General features: G+C 48.4%; 1 pseudogene; it reads left to right on the forward strand.

The window, feature by feature from the left end:
* Positions 1–346: 346 nt before the first annotated feature.
* The window catches only part of LOC135538166 (Krueppel-like factor 5), a 40,556-nt pseudogene continuing 19,622 nt past the window's right edge, over positions 347–21,280 (forward strand).

The raw sequence follows: 21,280 nt of genomic DNA on the forward strand, positions 1-21,280 counted from the left end.
ATGTGATAAATAAAAAATGATTTTATTTGCGGTTGATAGAAAATGTTCTTGAAGCACATGGGGGGAAAACCCTGTGAAATGATGCAGGGCAAAGCTTGAGAACACGAAACATGGTGAGTATAAGGATAATAATGAGCGTTCCTTGGTATGTGGGTAACCGAGCTACATATTTAGTAAACGGGGCTTTAGGGAGATAGACGCCCTCTGTGAAGGGGTCTCGGTGCCGGGGAGCTGTTTACTGTTGTACAAAAGGCTTTTTGACGGTGTGTGAGGCGTTCTGTTCTGTCTTATTTGTTGGCCACGCCCTGCCTCTTTTTTTTGAAACACTAAACCGACTGAACCTGCCCCACGCCCGCCTCGCTTCCTCTCATCGCACGAGTTGACATGGATTGAAAAGAGCAGAAGCTTTGAACTATCCCAACAGACTCCAGTCCTACCGAACCGAGACAAGTGGAGTGGATAACCCAGTCAGACGAGATCGCTTATTAGACAACTCACAGACTTGAATACATCGCTACAGTCAGTCATCTCATGCACCGTCCCGTTTCATCTGTCGCCTCTGTCGTTATTATATGATTATTATTGCGGCCGCTCGCACCTTGTTATTCCGGTGGGGAGTAAATCTATATGGCCGCGACGCTGATCACGATGAGCGCTGGGACCGTGACCGGGCAGGACGAGATGTTCTACACCCTGCTCAAGCCCATGCTTTCGGAAGGCTTCCCGGCCGAGGAGTCGGCTCTGTTCGGTTTCGATACCAAGAACCTACTGACGGAAAGGAGTGGACAGAGCGAATACGCGCACCAGGTAATGCAGCTTGTCAGTGTGGAGATGTCCTCCCCGGTGTAGGCTATTCTTTATCTCAGAATGGGCGAGGTTGGTTGGCATGTTGCAAGCACTGAGGCTGTTTGTTTTGCTGTGATGTGGGGAATTCTATAGTATTGTAAAAAAAAAAAAAATGTAGAGGAGATTGGCGCTTTAATTGTGCGTAATAATAATGTCTCCTGATGTTGTTATGGTCGTAAGTATTGTATCATTCGATGTGTAGGCCTATGGGTCGGGACACAGCAGGAAGATTACATGATTGGGAACGAGAGACGTCGTCGGAACGGCAGGTATCCTAGTGGTTAGAGTGTTGGACTAGTAACTGAAAGGTTGCTGGATTGAATCCCTGAGCTGACAAGGTAAAAATCTGTCGTTCTACCCCTGAACAAGGTTAACCCACTGTTAACCCACTGTTCCTAGACCGTCATTGTAAATAAGAATTTGTTCTTAACAAACTTGCCTAGTGTAAAAAAATAGCAAGACGCATTTAGCTCATAGTTCATTGGAACTGGTAGGACAGGCAGCTATGCCAGACCGTGCCAGTTGCTGACACGCTCACAATTGGTTTCTTGGCTACCATATTCCCATCAACAACTGACTCCGTCCGATCCCATCTACTCTCCAACGCACAGTGCGAGTCCGGACCCAACCCGATATAGTAGGTAGAAACTTCCCAGCAATGTCGACAGACAGACAGCCCGACCGCCTTAATCGGAACACTTGTGGCAGATATACATGACCAGTTAACAGCTGGACGATCTAAACGACAGAAATAGAAAAGCTTTCCTTCAGCCAGCAAGCCATTGCGTAAAGAACAGGACAGAGCGGTTACTTTGCGGGACGGGGGAAACACCAACAGGGAGAGTGTTTTTCCTTCCCAATGTCCAGTAACCATTTCCTCCATTAGTTGGATGATCTTTAGTGAGTTATTTATGTGGAGCCTGAATAGTCCTTATTATGGTGTGTGTGTTTTGTTTTTCTCCTGAGCAGAGAGGGAATGGAGAGAGAGAGTCAGGTTCATTCCTTCATCATGACCACCTGTCAGTAGGCTGCTGTCCCAAATGGCACCCTATTCCCTATGTAGTGCACTCCTTTTAACCTGACGTTAATGGCACCCTATTCCCTATGTAGTGCACTACTTTTAACCTGAAGTTAATGGCACCCTATTCCCTATGTAGTGCACTCCTTTTAAACCGAAGTTAATGGCACCCTATTCCCTATGTAGTGCACTCCTTTTAACCTGACGTTAATGGCACCCTATTCCCTATGTAGTGCACTCCTTTTAACCCGAAGTTAATGGCACCCCTATGTAGTGCACTACGAAGTTTGGCACCCTATTCCCTATGTAGTGCACTCCTTTTAAGTTAATGGCACCCTATTCCCTAGTGCACTCCTTTTAACCTGAAGTTAATGGCACCCTATTCCCTATGTAGTGCACTCCTTTTAACCCGGGTTAATGGCACCCTATTCCCTATGTGTGCACTACTTTTAAGTTAATGGCACCCTATTCCCTATGTAGTGCACTCCTTTTAACCCGAAGTTAATGGCACCCTATTCCCTATGTAGTGCACTACTTTTAACCCAAAGTTAATGGCACCCTATTCCCTATGTAGTGCACTCTTTTAACCCGAAGTTAATGGCACCCTATTCCCTATGTAGTGCACTACTTTTAACTGAAGTTAATGGCACCCTATTCCCTATGTAGCACCCTATTCCTAGTGCACCCTTTTAACCCGAAGTTAATGGCACCCTATTCCCTATGTAGTGCACTACTTTTAACCGAAGTTAATGGCACCCTATTCCCTATGTAGTGCACTACTTTTAACCCGAAGTTAATGGCACCCTATTCCCTATGTAGTGCACTCCTTTTAACCCGAAGTTAATGGCACCCTATTCCCTATGTAGTGCACTACTTTTAACCCGAAGTTAATGGCACCCTATTCCCTATGTAGTGCACTCCTTTTAACCCAAAGTTAATGGCACCCTATTCCCTATGTAGTGCACTCCTTTTAACCCGAAGTTAATGGCACCCTATTCCCTATGTAGTGCACTACTTTTAACCCGACGTTAATGGCACCCTATTCCCTATGTAGTGCACTAGTTTTAATCACAGCCCTATGGGTGCCGTTTGGGAAGCAGACAGTGCCTGTTTAAAGCCCTCTGGTCTGGTTGGTGTGAGGACAGTTTACAGCTGAGGTGGGAATGTGGCAGCAGCTCACTGAAGGCTACTTGACACATGTCTGCCTGGTGACTCTGTCTGTCCTATCAGACACTACTACCGCACTCCTCATCCCACTGGCCACCACATAGTTTCAGCATGACACAGTCAAACACTGGTTCTGAACTCTTAATAAATGGACTGTACACATGTACTATCTTAATTTGATCACTCTTTTCTTGCGGGAGAATTTCCCCCTTGCATCGATAAACCCATACTACTAACACACGATTGTATTTGACAGTATTGCATTTTTTTCCACGTAGTCTACTCTTCATTATGGGGCCAGCGAATAGCCTATCGACCGATCAAGTAACATTATGGACTAAACATTCAGATCCTATTGCTGCAGGATTATTTTGCTGTGACAATATAGGTCAAATTATGATCCTCCATCTGTATGAGGTTTGACATGATGGATGAAGTTGTATTACAGACATGTTCAGGTTTGACATGATGGATGAAGTTTGTACATTTAGTCGCAGACATGTTCAGGTTTGACATCATGATGGATGAAGTTTTGTATTACAGACATGTTCAGGTTTGACATGATGGATGAAGACATTTACATTTGTCATTTAGCAGACATGTTCAAAGGTTTGACATGATGGATGAAGTTGTATTACAGACATGTTCAGGTTTGACATGATGGATGAAGTTTGTATTACGGACATGTTCAGGTTTGACACGATGGATGAAGTTGTATTACAGACATGTTCAGGTTTGACATGATGGATGAAGTTGTATTACAGACATGTTCAGGTTTGACATGATGGATGAAGTTGTATTACAGACATGTTCAGGTTTGACATGATGGATGAAGTTGTATTACAGACATGTTCAGGTTTGTTGGTACCTCTTCACAAAAAAAAACAAAGAATGTACAATTTTCTCTGAAATAACTTGACATTTACTAAAGTAATTATTCCATATTTAATTATTTAATTAATAGAAATCAGACTTTGTTTTTTATTTATTTTTAATTCAACATAATATTGGAAATAATTAACCTTAACCTAATATTATGTTTCACAACCTTCAGAGGTCATCACTGCAATCAAATGTTCTCTGTAGCTCTCAGTGAGACTCCTGCACCTGTTAACAGGTAGTTTGGTCCACTCTTCCTGAGCGAACTGCTCCAGCTGTCTCAGGTTTGATGGGTGCCTTCTGCTGTTAACAGGTAGTTCGGTCCACTCTTCCTGAGCGAACTGCTCCAGCTGTCTCAGGTTTGATGGGTGCCTTCTGCTGTTAACAGGTAGTTTGGTCCACTCTTCCTGAGCGAACTGCTCCAGCTGTCTCAGGTTTGATGGGTGCCTTCTGCACCTGTTAACAGGTAGTTTGGTCCACTCTTCCTGAGCGAACTGCTCCAGCTGTCTCAGGTTTGATGGGTGCTTTCTGCACCTGTTAACAGGTAGTTCGGTCCACTCTTCCTGAGCGAACTGCTCCAGCTGTCTCAGGTTTGATGGGTGCCTTCTCTGTTAACAGGTAGTTTGGTCCACTTCCTGAGCGAACTGCTCCAGCTGTCTCAGGTTTGATGGGTGCCTTCTGCACCTGTTAACAGGTAGTTTGGTCCACTCTTCCTGAGCGAACTGCTCCAGCTGTCTCAGGTTTGATGGGTGCCTTCTGCACCTGTTAACAGGTAGTTCGGTCCACTCTTCCTGAGCGAACTGCTCCAGCTGTCTCAGGTTTGATGGGTGCCTTCTGCACCTGTTAACAGGTAGTTCGGTCCACTCTTCCTGAGCGAACTGCTCCAGCTGTCTCAGGTTTGATGGGTGCCTTCTGCACCTGTTAACAGGTAGTTTGGTCCACTCTTCCTGAGCAAACTGCTCCAGCTGTCTCAGGTTTGATGGGTGCCTTCTGCACCTGTTAACAGGTAGTTTGGTCCACTCTTCCTGAGCAAACTGCTCCAGCTGTCTCAGGTTTGATGGATGCCTTCTGCACCTGTTAACAGGTAGTTCGGTCCACTCTTCCTGCGAACTGCTCCAGCTGTCTCAGGTTTGATGGGTGCCTTCTGCACCTGTTAACAGGTAGTTCGGTCCACTCTTCCTGAGCGAACTGCTCCAGCTGTCTCAGGTTTGATGGATGCCTTCTGCTGTTAACAGGTAGTTTGGTCCACTCTTCCTGAGCAAACTGCTCCAGCTGTCTCAGGTTTGATGGATGCCTTCTGCTGTTAACAGGTAGTTTGGTCCACTCTTCCTGAGCGAACTGCTCCAGCTGTCTCAGGTTTGATGGGTGCTTTCTGCACCTGTTAACAGGTAGTTCGGTCCACTCTTCCTGAGCAAACTGCTCCAGCTGTCTCAGGTTTGATGGATGCCTTCTGCACCTGTTAACAGGTAGTTTGGTCCACTCTTCCTGAGCGAACTGCGACTGAGACAGAGATTTCTCACACTGGGCAGTACGTTTTGCTCCAGAATGCCTTGATAGTCTTGAGATTTCATTGCGTCCTGCACAGATTCAAGGCACCCTGTGCCAGGCGCGACACATAACCCAGCCTCCTCCATGTTTCACTGTAGGAGTGGTGTTCTTTTCTTTAAAAACATAATTTCTTCATCTGTGAACGTAGAGCTGATGTGACTTGCCAAAAAGCTCCAGTTCTGACTCAGCTGTACCAAAGGACATTCTCCCAGAAGGATTGAGGCTTGTCAATATGCATTTTAGCAAATTCCAGTCTGGCTTTCTTTTTTTCTTTTTGTTTCAAATGTGGAGTCCTCCTGGGTCTTCTTCTATGGAAACCACTTTCACTCAAAAAAAGCTAAACACGTTGGGAGTTCAGCTTGTATCTATTTGGCAGTTATTCTTGGTTCTTCCTTTTCTACCATTCCCACTCTCCTGATCAATCTGGGGTCGGTTTCTCCCTCTTGCCGCCGCGCCCAGGAAGGGTTTGTTCCTCAGGTCCACGGACCTTAAAAACGTCGTAAATAATGTTTTCAACTGTTCGTCACAGGAACATCAAGCTGCTTAGAGATGGTCTCGCAGCCTTGACCTTTTACCAGGCTTGTCTTTTATTGTCTTTTATTGACAAATCTCTCCTCAGCTTTACTCTGGTCCATGGTCAGTGTGGTGAACACAATGATACCAAACAGCACAGTGACGACTTTACTCTGGTCCATGGTCAGTGTGGTGAACACAATGATACCAAACAGCACAGTGACTACTTTACTCTGGTCCATGGTCAGTGTGGTGAAACACAATGATACCAAACAGCACAGTGACTACTTTACTCTGGTCCATGGTCAGTGTGGTGCTTTAACACAATGATACCAAACAGCACAGTGACTACTTTACTCTGGTCCATGGTCAGTGTGGTGAACACAATGATACCAAACAGCACAGTGACTACTTTACTCTGGTCCATGGTCAGTGTGGTGCAACACAATGATACCAAACAGCACAGTGACTACTTTACTCTGGTCCATGGTCAGTGTGGTGAACACAATGATACCAAACAGCACAGTGACTACTTTACTCTGGTCCATGGTCAGTGTGGTGCAACACAATGATACCAAACAGCACAGTGACGACTTTACTCTGGTCCATGGTCAGTGTGGTGCAACACAATGATACTAAACAGCACAGTGACGACTTTACTCTGGTCCATGTTCAGTGTGGTGCAACACAATGATACCAAACAGCACAGTGACTACTTTACTCTGGTCCATGGTCAGTATGGTGCAACACAATGATACCAAACAGCACAGTGACTAGTGGTGCAACACAATGATACCAAACAGCACAGTGACTACATGGTCAGTGTGGTGCAACACAATGATACCAAACAGCACAGTGACTACTTTACCCTGGTCCATGGTCAGTGTGGTGCAACACAATGATACCAAACAGCACAGTGACTACTTTACTCTGGTCCATGGTCAGTGTGGTGCAACACAATGATACCAAACAGCACAGTGACTACTTTACTCTGGTCCAGTGTGGTGCAACACAATGATACCAAACAGCACAGTGACTACTTTACTCTGGTCCATGGTGCAACACAATGATACCAAACAGCACAGTCAGTCCATGTCAGTGTGGTGAACACAATGATACCAAACAGCACAGTGACTACTTTACTCTGGTCCATGGTCAGTGTGGTGCAACACAATGATACCAAACAGCACAGTGACTACTTTACTCTGGTCCATTGATAAAACAGCACAGTGATACTTTACTCTGGTCCATGGTCAGATGATACCAAACAGCACAGTGACGACTTCTCTCCATTTAAATAGGCTGTGATTACTAAGATGATTGTGTGTGTGTGTGTGTGTGTGTGTGTGTGTGTGTGTGTGATGATAATTAAAGAAACAAATTAGTTATATATCACTATAATCCAATTATTTATTATCTTTTCTGAGGGGTACCAACAAATGTGTCCAGGCCATTTCTTTTATATATATATTTGTAGAATAAGCGATATTTCATCTCATTTTTCACAGCTTCTATGCTTTATTCTGACACACCGAAGGCGAGTAATCGTGATAAAATATCTTTTAGTTTCATCTCTTTTCAGGAGGAAAGAAGCATCAATGCGCTGTACCGGAACCAACACATTTGAACACGTCTGTAAATGATTGAAGCTTAAATCGAAACCTTTAATTGATTTTTTCTTCCATCTTTGCAGCATGTTGATGACCAACACATTCAAAGATGGAAGACAAAACCATTAAAGGATTGTTTCTCTATTAAGTTAATTGTCCAAAATGCAGCATGTTGATGATATTGTTTCCACTATCAAAGTTAATTAAGACAAAATCAATTAAGATTGTTTCCACTATTAAGTTAATTAAAACAAAATCAATTCAAAGATTGTTTCTCTATTAAGTTAATTAAAACAAAATCAATTAAAGGATTGTTTCACTATTAAGTTAATTAAAACAAAATCAATTCAAGGATTGTTTCTCTATTAAGTTATTTAAAACAAAATCAATTCAAAGATTGTTTCTCTATTAAGTTAATTAAAACAAAATCAATTCAAGGATTGTTTCTCTATTAAGTTAATTAAAACAAAATCAATTCAAAGATTGTTTCTCTATTAAGTTAATTAAAACAAAATCAATTCAAAGATTGTTTCTACTATTAAGTTAATTAAAACAAAATCAATTAAAAGATTGTTTCTACTAATAAGTTAATTAAAACAAAATCAATTAAGATTGTTTCTCTAAGTTAATTAAAACTAAATCAATTAAAGCACATATTCAAGTTAATTAAAACAAAATCAATCCGATTGTTTCTCTGAGAAGGTTTTTTACGGCCCCTGGGATGATTTGATTTATTATTAGAACCAAAATCAGATTCTAAGATTGCCCGGCAGCCCGTTAATTAAACAAAATCAATACTACATTTCCCACAATGCAACGGTGATTAAAACAAAATCAGTAAGGCTGTTCATTTCAATATTTATTAAAACAGCAGTCGTCAGCATCACAGTAAAATTAACTTTAAAGATACCCATCAAAAATGGCAAAACGGAAGGTGGACACTGAGAACCGGGGTTTCAAACAAGGTGAGTCGGACTATATGTTCACGGAGGTAGCTAATTAAAACCTGTGTGTCTTCTGTGTCCAAAGTGTGGCGGTACTGAAAAGTATAATCTGAGACGACATTATAAAACGAAACACGCGGACAAAAACAAGAATATGGACATGGAACAAAGGCTACAAAAAGGCAGAGGAATTAAAACGAGGCCTGAAATCTCGACAGGCTCTGTTCAAAAAAGCCAAATCACAAGGCCAGGCTGCTGTCAAGGCCAGTTTTATTTTGGCAGAAGAGATCGCTAAATCAGCCCGGCCATTTACGGAGGGGATTTCATCAAAAACTGCATGATTAAAGTTTGTGACGAAGTTTGCCCAGAAAAAGGCAACTCTTTTTAAATGTGAGTCTGAGCAGAAACACCATTGCCGAGAGAGTAGACCAGTTGTCCATCAATCTAAAAGAGCAGCTTGTGAAAAAGGAAAAGATTTCATTGCATATTCCTTGGCTGTGGATGAGAGCACCGACATTTCTGACATTGCCCAGTTGTCAATTTTCATCCGGGAGTGGACTCCAGCCCTAAAGCGTGACAGAGGAGTTTTTGGTTTACGTCCTATGCATGGCACAACGGGGGCATGATTTGTATGAAGAGGTGTCAAGATGTGTAAATGAGATGGAGCTTCTTGGGAAAAACTCGTGGGTTTGACAACCGACGGAGCACCTGCGATGTGTGGACACAGGAGCGGACTGGTGGCGAAGATACGGGAAAAGATGCAAGAGGAAAACGCGACAGGTGAGCTGACAGCTTATCATTGTATCATACACCAGGAAGCGTTGTGCGGTAAAGCCTTGAAAATGGAGCATGTAATGAGCATCATCACGCGCACAGTTAACTTTATCAGAGCCAAAGGTTTGAATCACCGCCAGTTCAAGGCATTTCTGACGGAGTTAGAAACGGAGCATGGTGATTTGCCTTATCACACAGAGGTGCGATGGCTAAGCCAGGGAAAGGTGCTTCAAAGATGTTTCGAGCCTCCTTCGTGAGGAGATTTGTCTGTTCTTGGACAGCAAAGGGAAAGACACAACACAACTCCAGACGAAATGTTTCTGTGTGAAATGGCTTTTCTGTGTGACATTACGAGTCATCTGAATGCAATGAACTTGCAGCTGCAGGGTCGGGATCATGTCATCTCTGATATGTACAGTACAGTGAAGGCATTTAAAACCAAACTGACTCTGTGGGAGACGCAGATGCGGAAAGAAAATTTGAGCCACTTTCCCAGCTGCCAGACCATGAAAGAGAAGCTCTCTACCAGTGCGTTCCCGAGCGCACAGTTGGCTGATAAAATAGGTATCCTCCCTTGCCGCTGACTTTCTACGCCGATTTGCTGACTTTGAAGCACAAAAGCAGGTTGGAACTGCTCGGTAACCCATTTGCTGTTGACGTGGAAAGCTCACCACCAAACCTCCAAATGGAGTTGATTGACCTCCAATGCAATGATGCACTGAGGGCAAAATATGCGGCAGTGGGTGCTGCGGAGTTAGCCCGTTTCCTCCCCCGACACAATGCCCCAGCTGCGCATCCAGGCTGCTCAAACGTTGTCTATGTTTGGCAGCACATACCTGTGTGAACAACTTTTTCTTTGATGAACCTGAACAAAACATCACACAGAAGTCGACTTACTGCTGAACACCTCCACTCAATTCTGAGGATTTCCTCAGCTCAGAGCCTTACCCCGAACATTGATGAACTTGTGGAAAAGATGGGACACCACCAAGTATCACCCTCAACCTCAAACAAGTGAACATTACTGTGCAATCACATATTTAGAGTTTTTACTCAGTTCAAGTTTAAAAGTTAAAGTTTAATATTTGTTTTCACTGCATGTTACTTCTCCTTAAACAAAGTGTTGTTTTTGATTAATAGATTTTTGCACTTTATTTTATTGTATTTCAATCCAATTATATTTTAAAAATATTTCAGTTGAGTGGATGATAGAAAATTGCTATTATTGTTTTTTCTTTGAAGTAAATTTAGCCCACTTTTGCTAAAATAGAAAATATAGGCTACTGATGGTGCCTTGAATACCGGTTTCTTTCATTTAATGTTCATGTTATGTGGATTTTTATATAAAGGAAATTTGTCTTTTGTGTCTGTTGAAAATTAAAGATTACTGACAGAGCCATAAGAAAATATTGCTTTATTTATCTGATCATATTGGAATATATTTGTTAGGTTTTCAGTAGGTTCAATTAGGTTCACTAGACTATATGCGTCATTTAAAAAATTTTCAATGAACATTCGAACAGTCCGGCCCTCGGCTTGTAGCTAAATTTTTTATTTGGCCCTCCGTCCATTTGACTTTGACACCCCTGAATTAAAGGATTGTTTCCACTATTAAGTTAATTAAAACTAAATCAATTAAAGGATTGTTTCTCTATTAAGTTAATTAAAACAAAGTGAAATCGCCAAAACAACATCTTCATTATTTTTTTTCTAACATTCCATTTACTTCCAAAATAGAGATTTGGTTCAGAATGAATAATGAGCCAACCTTTTAAGGACGTCTGTCTCTCTCTCTCTCCTCAGACAGGGAAGAGTGAGCTGGATAAGTACCTCTCCCCAGACGCCGCTCCTGATGCCCCATCCTGACCCCCAGAGCAGAACAAGCCTCGGCGGGACAGTTCCTCTGTGATGGATCACTTCTTTGGAGACGACCAGGGCGGATCTCCTTACAGCATCAACATGAACGTCTTCCTGCCCGACCTGGCCTACCTGAGGATGGGCTTGTGTCGGCCGGCACGCCCAGGGCCCGGGGTAACGGTGGAGGCATGGGCCAGCAGGTCAAAACAGAGCCCCCTGCCTCCTCTCCCTTCGCCCATCCTCATCCTCACTGCCCCAGCAGCAGCGTCCACAGCATCAGCCTTTCCGCGGTAACGTCGGCGGCGTCTTCGTCTTCTTCTTCGTTACCAGAGTTCACCAGCGTGTTCAGCCCGTCGGGTGGTGGTGACCCGACCTCTGACGCCGTGGCAACGGGCGGTTCTGTTTACGTGAAGGAGGAGCTGGGGTCGTTCGATCTGCCTCACGACGACTCTCTGTTCCAGCTGCTCTCTGCGGAGCTGGACTCCGCCCCTCTCGCGCCCATGCATCACCATGGCAACACTGCTCATCACCGGGCGGGGCAGCATCACGGAGGTTCCGGCCCCTCGCCCATCATGCACACGTTCCACGACCTACACTTAGCCGCCCAGGCCCAGCAGCAACACCAACAACTACAGAGTGCCAAGGCAAGCTACTGTGGTGGGCTGCACAGCGTAGAACAGGAGACGGGCCTAGAACACCCTCACTTCCTCCAGCAGCCCCAGCACCATCAGGCCAAGGCCCCCTACCTGCCCCCTCTCCTCCCAGCTCAGAGCCCAGCTCCCCAGATCGTCAGAAGGACCTCCTTCAGAACCTCTCCCCTCCCCCTTCCTATGCCGCCACTATCGCCTCCAAGCTGGGAGTCAGCGTCTCCCCCAGTCTTTCCCCCACCGGTGTGGCTCGACCCCCAGCCTCAAGTCTAACTCCAGCCCCAGGCTCCGGCCCAGCTCCAAGCCTGAACCAGTCCATGCAGGTCCGCTACAACCGCAGAACCAACCCAGACCTGGAGAAGAGGAGGATACACCACTGTGACTTCCCAGGTCAGGCCTCCTCCCTCTACTGTCAGGACTCCTCCCTCTACTGTCAGGCCTCCTCCCTCTACTGTCAGGACTCCTCCCTCTACTGTCAGGCCTCCTCCCTCTACTGTCAGGACGACTCCTCCCTCTACTGTCAGGACTCCTCCCTCTACTGTCAAGACTCCTCCCTCTACTGTCAGGACTCCTCCCTCTACTGTCAGGACGACTCCTCCCTCCCTCCCTCTACTGTCAGGGGACTCCTCCCTCTACTGTCAGGGACTCCCTCCCTCCCTCTACTGTCAGGGCGACTCCTCCCTCCCTGCAGAACCCTGTCCCTCAGAACCTCCCTCCCTCCCTCCCTCCCTCCCTCCCTGCAGAACCCTCCCTCCCCCCCTCTACTGTCAGGGAGACTCCTCCCTCCCTCCCTCTACTGTCAGGACGACTCCTCCCTCCCTCCCTCCCTCCCTCCCTCCCTCCCTCCCTCCCTCCCTCCCTCCCTCCCTCCCTCCCTCCCTCTACTGTCAGGCCTCCTCCCTCTACTGTCAGGGACTCCCTCCCTCCCCTCCCTCTACTGTCAGGCCTCCTCCCTCCCTCCCTCCCTCCCTCCCTCCCTCCCTCCCTCCCTCCCTCCCTCCCTCCCTCTACTGTCAGGCCTCCCTCCCTCCCCTCCCTCCCTCTACTGTCAGGCCTCCTCCCTCCCTCCCTCCCTCCCTCCCTCCCTCCCTCTACTGTCAGGCCTCCTCCTCCCTCCCCCCTCCCTCCCTCCCTCCCTCCCCCTCCCTCCCTCCCTCCCTCCCTCCCTCCCTCCCTCCCTCCCTCCCTCCCTCCCTCCCTCCCTCCCTCCCTCCCTCCCTCCCTCCCTCTACTGTCAGGCCTCTGCCCTCCCTCCCTCCCTCCCTCCCTCTACTGTCAGGCCTCCTCCCTCTCCTCCCTCCCTCTACTGTCAGGCCTCCCTCCCTCTCCTCCCTCCCTCTACTGTCAGGCCTCCTCCCTCCCTCCCTCCCTCTACTGTCAGGCCTCCTCCCTCCCTCCCTCCCTCTACTGTCAGGCCTCCCTCCCTCCCTCCCTCCAGAGCTTTACTTTAGGTTTACTTTCTGTGTGTTGGTCATCTATTTCAGTTTATCATGAAGACGATGTGCCTGTTCCTAGCTCACATGCAATACATTGTTTACCATCAATTAGCTCCGTGTCTATAGTGTCCTGTGTTATGGGTGGTGGTCTGATTAGCTCAGTGTCTATAGTGTCCTGTGTTATGGGTGGTGGTCTGATTAGCTCAGTGTCCATAGTGTGATGGGTGGTGGTCTGATTAGCTCAGTGTCCATAGTGTGATGGGTGGTGGTCTGATTAGCTCAGTGTCTATAGTGTCCTGTGTTATGGGTGGTGGTCTGATTAGCTCAGTGTCCATAGTGTGATGGGTGGTGGTCTGATTAGCTCAGTGTCCATAGTGTGATGGGTGGTGGTCTGATTAGCTCAGTGTCTGTAGTGTCCTGTGTTATGGGTGGTGGTCTGATTAGCTCAGTGTCCATAGTGTGATGGGTGGTGGTCTGATTAGCTCAGTGTCCATAGTGTGATGGGTGGTGGTCTGATTAGCTCAGTATCTATAGTGTGATGGGTGGTGGTCTGATTAGCTCAGTGTCCTGTGTTATGGGTGGTGGTCTGATTAGCTCAGTGTCCTGTGTTATGGGTGGTGGTCTGATTAGCTCAGTGTTCTGTGTTATGGATTACAGGGAGGTCTGATTAGCTCAGTGTCAGAATAGTGTCCGGTGTTGCTGTGATGGGTGGTGGTCTGATTAGCTCAGTGTCCTGTGTTATGGGTGGTGGTCTGATTAGCTCAGTGTTCTGTGTTATGGGTGGTGGTCTGATTAGCTCAGTGTCCTGTGTTATGGGTGGTGGTCTGATTAGCTCAGTGTCCTGTGTTATGGGTGGTGGTCTGATTAGCTCAGTGTCCTGTGTTATCAGTGGTGTTGCAGAACAGGGTGGTCTGATTAGCTCAGTGTCCTGTGTTATGGGTGGTGGTGTAGCTCAGTGTCCTGTGGGTGGTGGTCTGATTAGCTCAGTGTCTATAGTGTCCTGTGTTATGGGTGGTGGTCTGATTAGCTCAGTGTCTATAGTGTCCTGTGTTATGGGTGGTGGTCTGATTAGCTCAGTGTCTATAGTGTCCTGTGTTATGGGTGGTGGTCTGATTAGATATAGTGTCCTGTGTTATGGGTGGTGGTCTGATTAGCAGAACAGGATCTATAGTGTCCTGTGTTATGGGTGGTGGTCTGATTAGCTCAGTGTCCTGTGTTATGGGTGGTGGTCTGATTAGCTCAGTGTCCATAGTGTGATGGGTGGTGGTCTGATTAGCTCAGTGTCTATAGTGTCCTGTGTTATGGGTGGTGGTCTGATTAGCTCAGTGTCTATAGTGTCCTGTGTTATGGGTGGTGGTCTGATTAGCTCAGTGTCTATAGTGTCCTGTGTTATGGGTGGTGGTCTGCTTAGCTCAGTGTCCTGTGTTATGGGGGGTGGTCTGATTAGCTCAGTGTCCTGTGTTATGGGTGGTGGTCTGATTAGCTCAGTGTCCTGTGTTATGGGTGGTGGTCTGATTAGCTCAGTATCTATAGTGTCCTGTGTTATGGGTGGTGGTCTGATTAGCTCAGTGTCCTGTGTGATGGGTGGTGGTCTGATTAGCTCAGTGTCCATAGTGTGATGGGTGGTGGTCTGATTAGCTCAGTGTCCATAGTGTCCTGTGTTATGGGTGGTGGTCTGATTAGCTCAGTGTCCTGTGTTATGGGTGGTGGTCTGATTAGCTCAGTGTCCTGTAGTGTCCTGTGTTATGGGTGGTGGTCTGATTAGCTCAGTATCTATAGTGTCCTGTGTTATGGGTGGTGGTCTGATTAGCTCAGTGTCCTGTGTTATGGGTGGTGGTCTGATTAGCTCAGTGTCCATAGTGTGATGGGTGGTGGTCTGATTAGCTCAGTGTTCTGTGTTATGGGTGGTGGTCTGATTAGCTCAGTGTCTGTAGTGTCCTGTGTTATGGGTGGTGGTCTGATTAGCTCAGTGTCCTGTGTGATGGGTGGTGGTCTGATTAGCTCAGTGTCCTGTGTTATGGGTGGTGGTCTGATTAGCTCAGTGTCCTGTGTGATGGGTGGTGGTCTGATTAGCTCAGTGTTCTGTGTGATGGGTGGTTGTCTGATTAGCCCAGTGTCCATAGTGTGATGGGTGGTGGTCTGATTAGCTCAGTGTCCATAGTGTGATGGGTGGTGGTCTGATTAGCTCAGTGTCCTGTGTTATGGGTGGTGGTCTGATTAGCTCAGTGTCCATAGTGTGATGGGTGGTGGTCTGATTAGCTCAGTATCTATAGTGTCCTGTGTGATGGGTGGTGGTCTGATTAGCTCAGTGTCCATAGTGTGATGGGTGGTGGTCTGATTAGCTCAGTGTCTATAGTGTGATGGGTGGTGGTCTGATTAGCTCAGTGTCTATAGTGTCCTGTGTTATGGGTGGTGGTCTGATTAGCTCAGTGTCTATAGTGTCCTGTGTTATGGGTGGTGGTCTGATTAGCCCAGTGTCTATAGTGTCCTGTGTTATGGGTGGTGGTCTGATTAGCTCAGTGTCTATAGTGTCCTGTGTTATGGGTGGTGGTCTGATTAGCTCAGTGTCTATAGTGTGATGGGTGGTGGTCTGACTCAGTGAATTTAGTAAACATTACTATTCTCTGTGTGCGTTGCCTCTGAATGACGTTGAATAATTCAGTAATCGACAGCAGGCTTTTAGCCATCTCTAGGATGTATCCCAAACGGCACCATATTCCCTACCTAGTGCCCGGTGTTGCAGACCAGAATCCTAGTCAAAAGTAGTGTACTATATAGGGAACAGGGTGTCGTTTGGGATGCAACCAAGCTCTGGAGATCTGTCAGAGAAACACAGGAAATGGACAACCGAGACATTCTCATTGGTTGCATCAAACTGACAGTGTTTCACAGCTAGAAAAACACACCAGTCAGTCGACTGAAACAAACACACAAACACACAAACACGCACGCACGCACGCACGAACACGCACACACACACACACACACACACACACACACACACACACACACACAGAACACACACACACACACACATAAACAAACTCCTCTTGGGCTAATATACTACTCATGTGAGACTCCTCTGTAGAGACGGTGTTGTAGAACTCTGCTTGTCAGCAGCTCTCTGTCACTAATGTTAGATGATGTCAGATAGCCTCTGGCTCTGGGTTTGGACAGTTACTCAACTCCTCAGCATGTCTGGACTGGCGTGTTGTAAATGGGAGCAGAACTTGTAGAGGCGGTGTTGTAGAACAGGGAGACGGTGTTGTAGAACAGGGAGACGGTGTTGCAGAACAGGGAGGCGGTGTTGTAGAACAGGGAGACGGTGTTGTAGAACAGGGAGACGGTGTTGCAGAACAGGGAGACGGTGTTGTAGAACAGGGAGACGGTGTTGCAGAACAGGGAGACGGTGTTGTAGAACAGGGAGACGGTGTTGAACAGGGAACAGGGAGACGGTGTTGCAGAACAGGGAGACGGTGTTGCAGAACAGGGAGACGGTGTTGCAGAACAGGGAGACGGTGTTGCAGAACAGGGAGACGGTGTTGCAGAACAGGGAGACGGTGTTGCAGAACAGGGAGAGGGAGACGGTGTTGTAGAACAGGGAGACGGTGTTGCAGAACAGGGAGACGGTGTTGTAGAACAGGGAGACGGTGTTGCAGAACAGGGAGACGGTGTTGCAGAACAGTGAGACGGTGTTGCAGAACAGGGAGACGGTGTTGTAGAACAGGGAGGCGGTGTTGCAGAACAGGGAGACGGTGTTGCAGAACAGGGAGACGGTGTTGCAGAACAGGGAGACGGTGTTGCAGAACAGGGAGACGGTGTTGTAGAACAGGGAGACGGTGTTGCAGAACAGGGAGACGGTGTTGCAGAACAGGGAGACGGTGTTGCAGAACAGGGAGACGGTGTTGTAGAACAGGGAGACGGTGTTGCAGAACAGGGAGACGGTGTTGCAGAACAGGGAGACGGTGTTGCAGAACAGGGAGACGGTGTTGCAGAACAGGGAGCGGTGTTGCAGAACTCTGTAGAGGCGGTGTTGCAGAACAGGGAGACGGTGTTGCAGAACAGGGAGACGGTGTTGTAGAACAGGGAGACGGTGTTGCAGAACAGGGAGGCGGTGTTGCAGAACAGGGAGGCGGTGTTGCAGAACAGGGAGGCGGTGTTGCAGAACAGGGAGGCGGTGTTGCAGAACAGGGAGACGGTGTTGCAGAACAGGGAGACGGTGTTGTAGAACAGGGAGACGGTGTTGCAGAACAGGGAGACGGTGTTGTAGAACAGGAGACGGTGTTGCAGAACAGGGAGAACGGTGTTGCAGAACAGGGAGGCGGTGTTGCAGAACAGGGAGCGGTGTTGCAGAACAGGGAGACGGTGTTGCAGAACAGGGAGACGGTGTTGCAGAACAGGGAGACGGTGTTGCAGAACAGGGAGACGGTGTTGCAGAACAGGGAGACGGTGTTGCAGAACAGGGAGACGGTGTTGCAGCAGAACAGGGAGACGGTGTTGCAGAACAGGGAGACGGTGTTGCAGAACAGGGACACGGTGTTGCAGAACAGGGAGACGGTGTTGCAGAACAGGGAGACGGTGTTGCAGAACAGGGAGACGGTGTTGCAGAACAGGGAGACGGTGTTGCAGAACAGGGAGACGGTGTTGCAGAACAGGGAGACGGTGTTGCAGAACAGGGAGACGGTGTTGTAGGAGACGGTGTTGAGACGGTGTTGCAGAACTCTGTAGAGACGGTGTTGCAGAACAGGGAGACGGTGTTGCAGAACAGGGAGACGGTGTTGCAGAACAGGGAGACGGTGTTGCAGAACAGGGAGACGGTGTTGCAGAACAGGGAGACGGTGTTGCAGAACAGGGAGACGGTGTTGCAGAACAGGGAGACGGTGAACAGGAGACGGTGTTGCAGAACAGGGAGGCGGTGTTGCAGAACAGGGAGACGGTGTTGCAGAACAGGGAGACGGTGTTGCAGAACAGGGAGACGGTGTTGCAGAACAGGGAGACGGTGTTGCAGAACAGGGAGACGGTGTTGCAGAACAGGGAGACGGTGTTGAACAGAACAGGGAGACGGTGTTGCAGAACAGGGAGACGGTGTTGCAGAACAAGGAGACGGTGTTGCAGAACAGGGAGACGGTGTTGCAGAACAGGGAGACGGTGTTGCAGAACAGGGAGACGGTGTTGCAGAACAGGGAGACGGTGTTGCAGAACAGGAGACGGTGTTGCAGAACAGGGAGACGGTGTTGCAGAACAGGGAGACGGTGTTGCAGAACAGGGAGACGGTGTTGCAGAACAGGGAGACGGTGTTGCAGAACAGGGAGACGGTGTTGCAGAACAGGGAGACGGTGTTGCAGAACAGGGAGACGGTGTTGCAGAACAGGGAGACGGTGTTGCAGAACAGGGAGACGGTGTTGCAGAACAGGGAGACGGTGCAGCAGAACAGGGAGACGGTGTTGCAGAACAGGGAGACGGTGTTGCAGAACAGGGAGACGGTGTTGCAGAACAGAACGGTGTTGGAGACGGTGTTGCAGAACAGGGAGACGGTGTTGCAGAACAGGGAGACGGTGTTGCAGAACAGGGAGACGGTGTTGCAGAACAGGGAGACGGTGTTGCAGAACAGGGAGACGGTGTTGCAGAACAGGAGGGAGACAGGGGTGTTGCAGAACAGGGAGACGGTGTTTGCAGAACAGGGAGACGGTGTTGCAGAACAGGGAGACGGTGTTGCAGAACAGGGAGACGGTGTTGCAGAACAGGGAGACGGTGTTGCAGAACAGGGAGACGGTGTTGTAGAACAGGGAGACGGTGTTGTAGAACAGGGAGACGGTGTTGCAGAACAGGGAGACGGTGTTGCAGAACAGGGAGACGGTGTTGCAGAACAGGGAGACGGTGTTGCAGAACAGGGAGACTGTTGCAGAACAGGGAGACGGTGTTGCAGAACAGGGAGACGGTGTTGCAGAACAGGGAGACGGTGTTGCAGAACAGGGAGACGGTGTTGCAGAACAGGGAGACGGTGTGGCAGAACAGGGAGACGGTGTTGCAGAACAGGAGACGGTGTTGCAGAACAGGGAGACGGTGTTGCAGAACAGGGAGACGGTGTTGCAGAACAGGGAGACGGTGTTGCAGAACAGGGAGACGGTGTTGCAGAACAGGGAGACGGTGTTGCAGAACAGGGAGACGGGTGTTGCAGAACAGGGAGACGGTGTTGAACAGGGAACAGGGAGACGGTGTTGCAGAACAGGGAGACGGTGGTGTTGTAGAACAGGGAGACGGTGTTGTAGAACAGGGAGACGGTGTTGCAGAACAGGAGGCGGTGTTGCAGGAGACGGTGTTGCAGAACAGGGAGACGGTGTTGCAGAACAGGGAGACGGTGTTGCAGAACAGGGAGACGGTGTTGCAGAACAGGGAGGCGGTGTTGCAGAACAGGGAGACGGTGTTGCAGAACAGGGAGACGGTGTTGCAGAACAGGGAGACGGTGTTGCAGAACAGGGAGACGGTGTTGCAGAACAGGGAGACGGTGTTGCAGAACAGGGAGACGGTGTTGTAGAACTCTGTAGAGACGGTGTTGCAGAACAGGGAGACGGTGTTGTAGAACAGGGAGACGGTGTTGCAGAACAGGGAGACGGTGTTGCAGAACACGGTGTTGCAGAACAGGGAGCGGTGTTGCAGAACAGGGAGACGGTGTTGCAGAACAGGGAGACGGTGTTGCAGAACAGGGAGACGGTGTTGTAGAACAGGAACAGGGAGACGGTGTTGCAGGAGACGGTGTTGCGGTGTTGCAGAACACGGGGAGACGGTGTTGCAGAACAGGGAGACGGTGTTGCAGAACAGGGAGACGGTGTTGTAGAACAGGGAGACGGTGTTGTGCAGAACAGAACAGGGAGACGGTGTTGCAGAACAGGGAGACGGTGTTGCAGAACAGGGAGACGGTGTTGCAGAACAGGGAGACGGTGTTGCAGAACAGGGAGACGGTGTTGCAGAACAGGGAGACGGTGTTGCAGAACAGGGGAGACGGTGTTGCAGAACAGGGAGACGGTGTTGCAGAACAGGGAGACGGTGTTGCAGAACAGGGAGACGGTGTTGCAGAACAGGGAGACGGTGTTGCAGAACAGGGAGACGGTGTTGCAGAACAGGGAGACGGTGTTGCAGAACAGGGAGACGGTGTTGCAGAACAGGGAGACGGTGTTGCAGAACAGGGAGACGGTGTGTTGCAGAACAGGGAGACGGTGTTGTAGAACAGGGAGACGGTGTTGTAGAACAGGGAGACGGTGGCAGCAGGGAGACGGTGTTGCAGAACAGGGAGACGGTGTTGCAGAACAGGGGCAGAACAGGGGACGGTGTTGCAGAACAGGGAGACGGTGTTGCAGAACAGGGAGACGGTGTTGCAGAACTGGGAGACGGTGTTGCAGAACAGGGAGACGGTGTTGCAGAACAGGGAGACGGTGTTGCAGAACAGGGAGACGGTGTTGCAGAACAGGGAGACGGTGTTGCAGAACAGGGAGACGGTGTTGCAGAACAGGGAGACGGTGTTGCAGAACAGGGAGACGGTGTTGCAGAACAGGGAGACGGTGTTGCAGAACAGGGAGACGGTGTTTGCAGAACAGGGAGACGGTGTTGCAGAACAGGGAGGCGGTGTTGCAGAACAGGGAGACGGTGTTGCAGAACAGGGAGACGGTGTTGTAGAACAGGGAGACTGTGTTGCAGAACAGGGAGATGGTTGTATAACCCATAATGACAAAGCAAAAAACAGGTTTAGACATTTTTGCTAATTTTTTACAAATAAAAAACAAAGAGAACACAGGTTCTTAGAAATGTCTGCTAATTTAAAAACAGAAATGCCTTATTTACATAAGTATTCAGACCCTTTGCTTTGAGACTCAAAATTAAGCTCAGGTGCGTCCTGTTTCCATTGATCATCCTTGAGGTGTTTCTACAACTTGATTGGAGTCCACCTGCGGTAAATTCAATTGATTGGAGATGATTTGGAAAGGCACACACCTGTCTATATACGGTCCCACAGTTGACAGTGCATTTCAGAGCAAAAACCAACCCA

The sequence above is a fragment of the Oncorhynchus masou genome, unplaced genomic scaffold (genome assembly GCF_036934945.1).
Source record: "Oncorhynchus masou masou isolate Uvic2021 unplaced genomic scaffold, UVic_Omas_1.1 unplaced_scaffold_922, whole genome shotgun sequence".
Classification (NCBI taxonomy): domain Eukaryota; kingdom Metazoa; phylum Chordata; class Actinopteri; order Salmoniformes; family Salmonidae; genus Oncorhynchus; species Oncorhynchus masou.